The sequence below is a fragment of the Xyrauchen texanus genome, chromosome 4, assembly GCF_025860055.1.
Source record: "Xyrauchen texanus isolate HMW12.3.18 chromosome 4, RBS_HiC_50CHRs, whole genome shotgun sequence".
In the NCBI taxonomy this organism is placed as follows: domain Eukaryota; kingdom Metazoa; phylum Chordata; class Actinopteri; order Cypriniformes; family Catostomidae; genus Xyrauchen; species Xyrauchen texanus.
This window is the reverse complement of record NC_068279.1, coordinates 23,147,756-23,155,549: the sequence shown is the minus strand read 5'-3', so window position 1 is coordinate 23,155,549 and position 7,794 is coordinate 23,147,756. Positions and strand designations below refer to the sequence as shown.

Here is a 7,794-nt window from a genome sequence, read left to right as displayed (position 1 = left end):
TTAAAAGTTAGTAATCATACATCTGTTATTTATTTGAATTTTTTATGGAGCCTGGAGTCCATAATTATTTGAGCATTGGATAAAAGCATCATCAGAGAATTTAACAATTTAGCTAATTCCCTTGACTCTGCGCATCTGTGTACATTTATTATTATAACGGTATGCAATGCAGAATTTGAATATATGCAAAAGGGAGAATAAAGAAGGATATACATGCAGAATATAGAAAGAAGAAAAAATCCAAAACTTGCTGTATAATCTTTAATTAGATTTTGCAATGCTAGTATTTTAAACAAAATTTCCCAATATGCACCTGTTACTTTACCTTTCTGCATACAGTGTAACAAATCACAGTCATTTACAATTTCAAATTATGCATTTATTTGTGTGGATTACAGCAAATCTGTAAGTGGATCGGGATGTTCTACTTTGTTAACAGTGACTATTCCTTGCAAAATATGTGAATGGTGATCACTATGGTGATGATCTTAAAACAACCTTAAAATCCTGTCAAGCAGTGTTCTTCGTTTCATAAGTGATCTTTGGTATAGGATGCAAAAACATTAAAACTGCAAACTGATCATTTTTTTTTTTTTATCTGAAATGCTTTAATTTAGTTGATGAATTCAATTAACTTCAGCAACACATGTCTTGATGTGCTCCAGTTGTTAATTACATTATCAGTGGATTAACATGTGAATTAATTACTATTAATCTCATGTGGTCTCATGAGACTAGACTCTACAATGGCTGAAGCAATACTGTTTCAACAACTCTTTAAAAACCTTTTCTTAAAGGATGCTATAAGAATAATAATTGAAGAATCATGTATTTGCAGTTTTATTTCTTTCAGTATTTAGTCATACCAGTACACAATATCAGAGCACTTATCATCATTTTATCAAAACTTTCATTGGTAATGGGTTTGTTCCTCCCAAGAGAAACAACGCGAACGCGTGTGTACAGAATGTACATTTATACTTCTAACTGAATGGTATTGATCATTTTCATCATCATTATACAGTTAAATGATTAAGGTCCAGTTTCCACTGCTGTATTATTACATTCATGTCTTCATTCTCTGGCAATGTGGGCTTTGTCGCCCATATTGAGCAGAAACAGAATAAATCTCGTCCTTTTACACAATTTGGAGCCAAAGAGAACAATGGCAATTTTTGGCACAAGGTGTCAATAACCTGCAAGAGTCTAAAACCAAACCAAACCAAACATTAACATTCTATTCCAAGATAGTCTGAGGAGGAGGAGCTTGTGATGTCATCGCAGCAGTCCTCGGCATCAGAGAAAGAGGACGTATAGTGGAGGCCTGACAGTCTGTGGTAGTCCTGCTGAGAGACCTGTAAATTGGACATGTCCATTGATGTCTGGGCTCTTTGTGACCCAGACACACTCCACATATCTATCAACTGTGTGCAAATGGCACAACCCATTGCTGTATATTATATCGATTATGCAGTCAGATGCTTGTATTCTGTTTTGTATAAAAAAAACTTGAAATCGTCATTCAGGCACTCTCTAAATCCCAACTGACTCCACCATGGGAAGGGCAACAGACAAACATGACACACCAAAAACCTACAGTTCCCCTTCTCAGATCATACCTGACTCAGAGACACCTATTTACACTTGTACAATATAAGTATTGTATTGTATGTATTAACACCTGCACAATACAATATAAGACATGTCTCTGTAGACAAACGATCATAAACAGCAGCCATTTACTCATTCAAGCACCAGCTGACGCATATGAAGCATTCACTGACTATCAGAAGCTTAGCCATGTCATACTCATTAATCACTGTGATTTTCTTTTTACTGTGGGACACAACATATAATGGCAAACTTTGTGCTCGGCTGTGTGAGCTATAAGGAAAGAGATGAGAGCGTGAGAAAGCATTGGAATGTTTTGTTCAATTCCTTCCCTGGAGGTACTGACAATTAGGTGGAGTAGAAGATTCAAATTGAAAGAACAGAAAATGGGGGAAAGGGAGAGTGATGCATTAAGACGAGAAAAGAAAATAGAATTAAGAGTCAAAATATAGTATGTGAGTCGCAGACCACAAATGCATCTGTGCAAGACTGAAGAAAGCCATGAAATTACTGAAAGTTTAGAGGTTACAAGGTCACCTCACAACTAAATCTTACTTCACACTTCTGACTGAAGTGCTGTAAACATTTATATCCTCTTCAAAAAGAGTAAAAGAGTATCCTCTTAAAGTATACTTAAATATGTCTTGGAATATGGTCAGTCATATGAAGTCAGTCTCTTAGTGTCATTGATGCATTAGAATATCAGATATGATAGTTTGTTGCAAAAGTAATGTCTCTACCGCAACTCTGTTATTTTTTTCCCTTTGAACTCACATTCATTTATCAACAAATAGAATATCTGGAACTAACAAAGCTCTCATTTTGCCATAGTCAAAGTTTGTTGTAGCGATGTCCTCCCACCCTGTAAATCCTAGGTGTGGCCCAGATCATTTTCGCTGCAGTATCATTGGCCCATACACGATACTCTATTGTCCAGCCTGGGGAAGGAAACATACGCTGTATTAAGTCTTCTGACACTAAAGTCTAAAATAGCCAAAATAACATAGATGGCCTCAAAGCTAACAGAAACAAACTAAAAGCTGTAAAACTCTCATTTTGATTTTTGGAGCACAATAACAAATTTGCTGAAACTGGTTTTTTGGTACCACTAAAACAAATGCATTCATACACTGTCTTTTAGTCCTATAAATGAAAGCCATATGCTTCAAGGAGGACACATAGCAATTATGGATTGCACATTTTACAGGATACTTTTAGTACGATTCATCCACAAACCCATATTAATTTTGTATTCCATTGCAAGTATAGAGTTGTCATATTTTCAATCAAATCCATTCACATTACAGTATGATTTTATCATTATGTTCTGTATACTGTAAATCTTCACTAACATGTCTCCATCTGAATAACTTGGGGCACAGACCGTAGAGCAGTTTGATCATTTTAAGCACTAGAGCTGTGATGGGCTGACAGTACTGCATAACCTCGGCATACACTGATGTGTTAATAACAAGGCATTTAAAAATGTATTTTACAACCATGAGGTTATTACCTCATGCTAGATTTAATGTTGCCCTAAAATACAAAGTTGTTCTGTGCTTATCATTATAGCCTCTGGCTACTGTCTTTGTGTCTAAAATTACTGAAAATAATTAATCTAATCAAGGCATACATGTAAGGATGTGATCATTAAGTACATGGTGACCGTAGAATCACCTAGTAAGTAATTTTCTCAAGGTAAAATGTTGACCTATTTTTTCAACGGATGTTACATTAAGCAAACATCAGCATGAAAATGAGCAACTAAATAAAAAACAAGATTAGGACATGTGGCAGCGAGGGCGTGGTCAAGCGTCCGTCCGGAGAGAGAGAGAGAGAGAGAGAGAGAGAGAGAGAGAGAGAGAGAGAGAGAGAGAGAGAGAGAGAGGTAAGGATGCTTAGTTACACCTGAGATAAATTATGTCTAACGCCTGTCTCTAACTGCAGTGAGCGGCATATAAACAGCCACGCCATTGCCAGAAAGAGAGAACGACACGAGTGACCAATGACTGGCGTGTCTTATTAAATGTTTATTGTGAAACTGAAGAGTTTATATTGAAGTTTATACGTGCTGTGAAGCTGAAGTCTCAGAGAAGTTTATGTTGGCGAAGTTTGTGTGACACTGATCTGATTTAACTGAGAAAAGCTTTAAGTGTTGAAGGCAGAGAAACAAAGAGTGCTTGACTGCATTATTGCTCACCGTCTCCTCCCTTCCATCTCCGAACGTGGAGTTCTTACAGGCATTTTAGTAATAATAAAACCAATTTTGTATACTTCCGTAAATGAAACTTTGAAACACAAGAAAAATAGTTGTTTTCATCACAAACACTGAATCTGTATAGATAAGAATGCAATCAAGCCTCTCATCATGAATACAAATTTAATTTCACCTACATGAAAGATTATATTTTGAAATCTGCTAATTTGTGAAGATTTCCACCATATATTAGACCTCTCTGAATATTTAGGATACATTTTTGCACCTCTGTGAGTGTTAATAAAGATCTTCTTGGTAATCAGATTCTACAATGCTTATATGTTTACAGTGAATAGGCCTACATTATATTTTTCACCTCAGTATTTGGTGGCATTAATTGTTAATCTTATTTATGCCATGAATGTCATATCAAGGATACATTGGTATGTATTTATCCACATGCATACTATCAGATCATAAAACAATAATAATAAAATACACTAATTAGTTGAAAGGAACCAATTGGAACATTAAGCTTCAATAAAGTAATGTTTATCCATCGAGTTGAACAAAACATCTGGTAGATGTTTCTGTAGTCCAGCTAGTGGAATGTGTAGTCCACACATGCTAATGTTTACAGTGGACCACGCCAGCATGATATTATTGTCTATGTGACACACAAAACAGACCTTCGGATAAAGAAAGCCAGATGCAGCAATTGCGTAAATACAGAGGAATGACGACTCACTTCGGAAGAATCAATGGAAAATTACAATCCTTTCTTCGAAGGGAGACAAGACAGGCACTCAGCAGGGTGCTCTGCAGAACAGCTCTCTGTATCCTTTTCTCCTCTTCCTCTGCTCTCTATTCTTCAGACTGCAGACAGAATGAGGACTTAAAGACATCACCACTGTTAGTGGTCTCTGTGACATATATATATACTCACCTTCCTATGAGATGATTTGGTCCATACAGGACAGTTGAAGGAAGCAATATTCCAGGGGGCTGTCTAAGGACAAAGAAAGGATGAAGAAGAGGAGGGGTGGGGGTTGGGGGATGTGGGGAGTGGTGATTAAGATGAGATGAATGGTGCTCAGAGCACCAAGATAACATTGAGTAGCCATTCCTCAGCATGTTTAAAGAGTGCCTAGTGCTCAAGGAACTATATATGGATCATTGAAAATTTAAAGACACAATTTGAATCAATAAGTGATGGATACATGGAAATAGCTTAGGATAAAAACAAAAATAAAGAAAACATGGGACCAGCAAAAAAAAATAAAAATCATATTTAATATACAAAAAAATATGTTCATAAGAGGCACAGAAAGAGGTAAGTGTAACTTGTGGGAGATTGACAATGTCCGATTGACTTCAATTTATGTATTACATAAACCAGCAAGTCTTTAAAACGAATCAGCCAAACGCTAAACAACCAGTCAAACTGCTTGGTAAAACATATTGTAAATATTAACTTTGATTCTTTTCTACTGTTAACAAGAGGGGACATGGGTCATCAAGCACAATTACCATTACAGTAACTTCTCCAAGATGAGGAAGACATTACTAGGGGTCACAGTAATATGATCAGGACAAAGATTAATAAAATAAAATCAGGAAAAAAACAAAATCCCAGAAATAAACATAAGTAAACAAATAAATAAAGTAACAAACAGTAGATAAAGAACAGGCTTTATTTCAATTCCTCAAATCAGACACATCTTAACATTTCAGATTTAAATCACTTAAATGAAAAAGACAATACACCAAGAGTAACCTTGGAATTTTAAGTTCCTACAACAAAATATGTAACAGGCCTTTCATTGTTCAAACATAGTCAGCATGTTATCCTATACACAACTCACAATTCTGTCCTTTTGCTGATGTGAAAAGAAGACATAAATTAAAATGTTACATGTTATTATGTATAAAGAATATGTTCAAAAACAGACATTTTAATACTATTCCTTTAGCACCCTTAACACACCTCTATCTCATTGCACATTCCCTTAGAAAAGTAGTTTAGTTTGTTTCATTTGGGGATGTGGTGTTGTATTCAACCAGTTATATAATCATCAAACGGGCATCATTAAAACATTTCAGAATTTAATGACGCAACAGACGATGCATCAGAGTAAGCAGTTTTGTTTCTGCCAATATGATGAAATGTTGAATTATCCGAAAACTATTTAATACTGATGATCTGAAACATTGCAGTTTACGTAACCCTGTTGCACTGAGGATTCACTTCCTTTGATTGGGACATAGCTATTCATTTTAGTTCAGAGGATTTCAAAACACTTTAAAACAGAATTTAATATTGATTGTAAGTAACACCTCTTGAAGTTTTAAAATTCAAATCTAAAAATGGGTCATTATAAAATGGTTACAGTGATAAAACAAGTGAAATAACATTAGCAGAGTAAACAGGCATTAGATTCAAGAAATTCTTTACTATGCAGGGTTAGAAATGATAATGCAAAGCCTCAAATGACACATCTTGTTGCTATTCCAAACTTCTGAAACGTAGCAGCATATACCTTTTCTGCAATTTCAAAGCATCTACATCTGACAGTGCTTCTAAAGAACATGAATAGTGAGAAAGCTTCTTTGAACATGCAGATACCAAATTCAAGCCTTATTTTACCTACACAGAAGTCAGCAAAGAGCTCTAATGAAGGTTTTGAGAGACATATAGCTTGCGTCCTGCTTATAGTACATGATGTATTTAACTTTTATTTTGTTTGCACTACCAAAGATGTAATGTACTGAGAAATTACACTTACATCACTGCCCTTACTTCCACTGACAAACAAAACAAACATATCACCAATGCACACCCTAACTTGTATGTGAATGTTTAGAATAAATATGTTTCATGTTGTGTGTGTCTAATAATATACTTTTCACTTAATAAATAAGACCCTTTCCTACACTATGATAGCTCTGTCTGTCACAGATAAATAGATCCACAGAAATGCTCACAAAGTGCTCATGAGACATAAATGCAAGTGTGGTGGGCAAAGGTCATCAACACGTGGGTCATCACACCTACAGGAAAAAAACAGGAAAATAAGAGACAAAAATCTATAAATAACAACTAGATATTTTATGCCTTGTAAAAAAAACTAAACAGTATTATTCTCATGACTTTCTTTTTCGATAACGCTTCCTGAACGTGCAATCTCCCACAGATTCAGATGGAATACCATCCTAAAATACTCTGACAATGTTTCTTAAAGGGGACCTATTATGCAAAATTCACTTTTCACCTACAATGTTAAAAGTCCACCCACTCCTCTTTCTTATATTTCTTTTAATCAAAAGCAGTGTGTCAAAATGAATGCTTTTCGTTTCTGCTCTAACGTGATTTCAAAGTCTGATTTTGAAGGAAATGTGCCCCAAAACGTACAAAAATGAGTGTATGTTTGTACAAATAATTTTACACTGGACTGCTTTATGAATGTGTCAACATAAAGGAGGATTTACAAAAAAATTTGATTCTCAAGCATGGATCAATATACTGTTCATGTTCCAGCTTTATATCCAGCTCTAATTTTGTCATTAGCACAGTCTGTGCAAACTGTCTGCATGCGGGCAAGTTTTTCTCGACACAAGGACAGTCCTTGTCTGTGCATACTTGGCAAATGCGTCAACAGTTGACTATACTAAAAGAGTATCATACAGCAGTTGTAGTTTTTAGGCGTCTAATGCGTCGGTATTCACTCGTGGTCAAAAGAGTATACTTTGAAAGGTTGAAAAATGCTCAACCGTGTGCAAGACAATCCAGCACGCTAGCAAACAAGGTACACTTGAGCCATTTAGCAGCTTTATGCCAATAAACAGCATTCTGATATCTATGTAAAAGACATGAACCAATTTGTGCAAGAGTGGAAATACTATTGGAACCGTTACTCACTGTGAGTAACTCACTGTCAGAACGTTCAGCCATATGGTGGAAAAGGGATATTTGCGTTCTGGCAAAA

At 35.6% G+C, this 7,794-nt stretch overlaps 1 protein-coding gene and 1 long non-coding RNA gene across 4 annotated transcripts in view; both read right to left on the bottom strand.

The window, feature by feature from the left end:
* Positions 1-265: 265 nt before the first annotated feature.
* Positions 266-4,810, bottom strand: LOC127643082 (uncharacterized). Its single transcript, XR_007970452.1, has 3 exons — positions 4,755-4,810; positions 4,557-4,684; positions 266-2,549 (listed from the first exon to the last, which is right to left on the bottom strand). It is a non-coding gene; the product is annotated as an uncharacterized LOC127643082 (long non-coding RNA).
* A 424-nt stretch (positions 4,811-5,234) lies between these two features.
* Positions 5,235-7,794, bottom strand: part of LOC127639892 (ubiquitin carboxyl-terminal hydrolase 20) — a 33,771-nt gene continuing 31,211 nt past the window's right edge. Inside the window, exon 24 of one of the 3 annotated variants that reach the window (XM_052122220.1) lies at positions 5,235-6,859. The gene's annotated coding sequence lies outside the window, so the exon portion shown is untranslated. The remainder of the gene's footprint in view (positions 6,860-7,794) is intronic. The other 2 variants (XM_052122201.1, XM_052122211.1) reach the window with 2 other exon arrangements.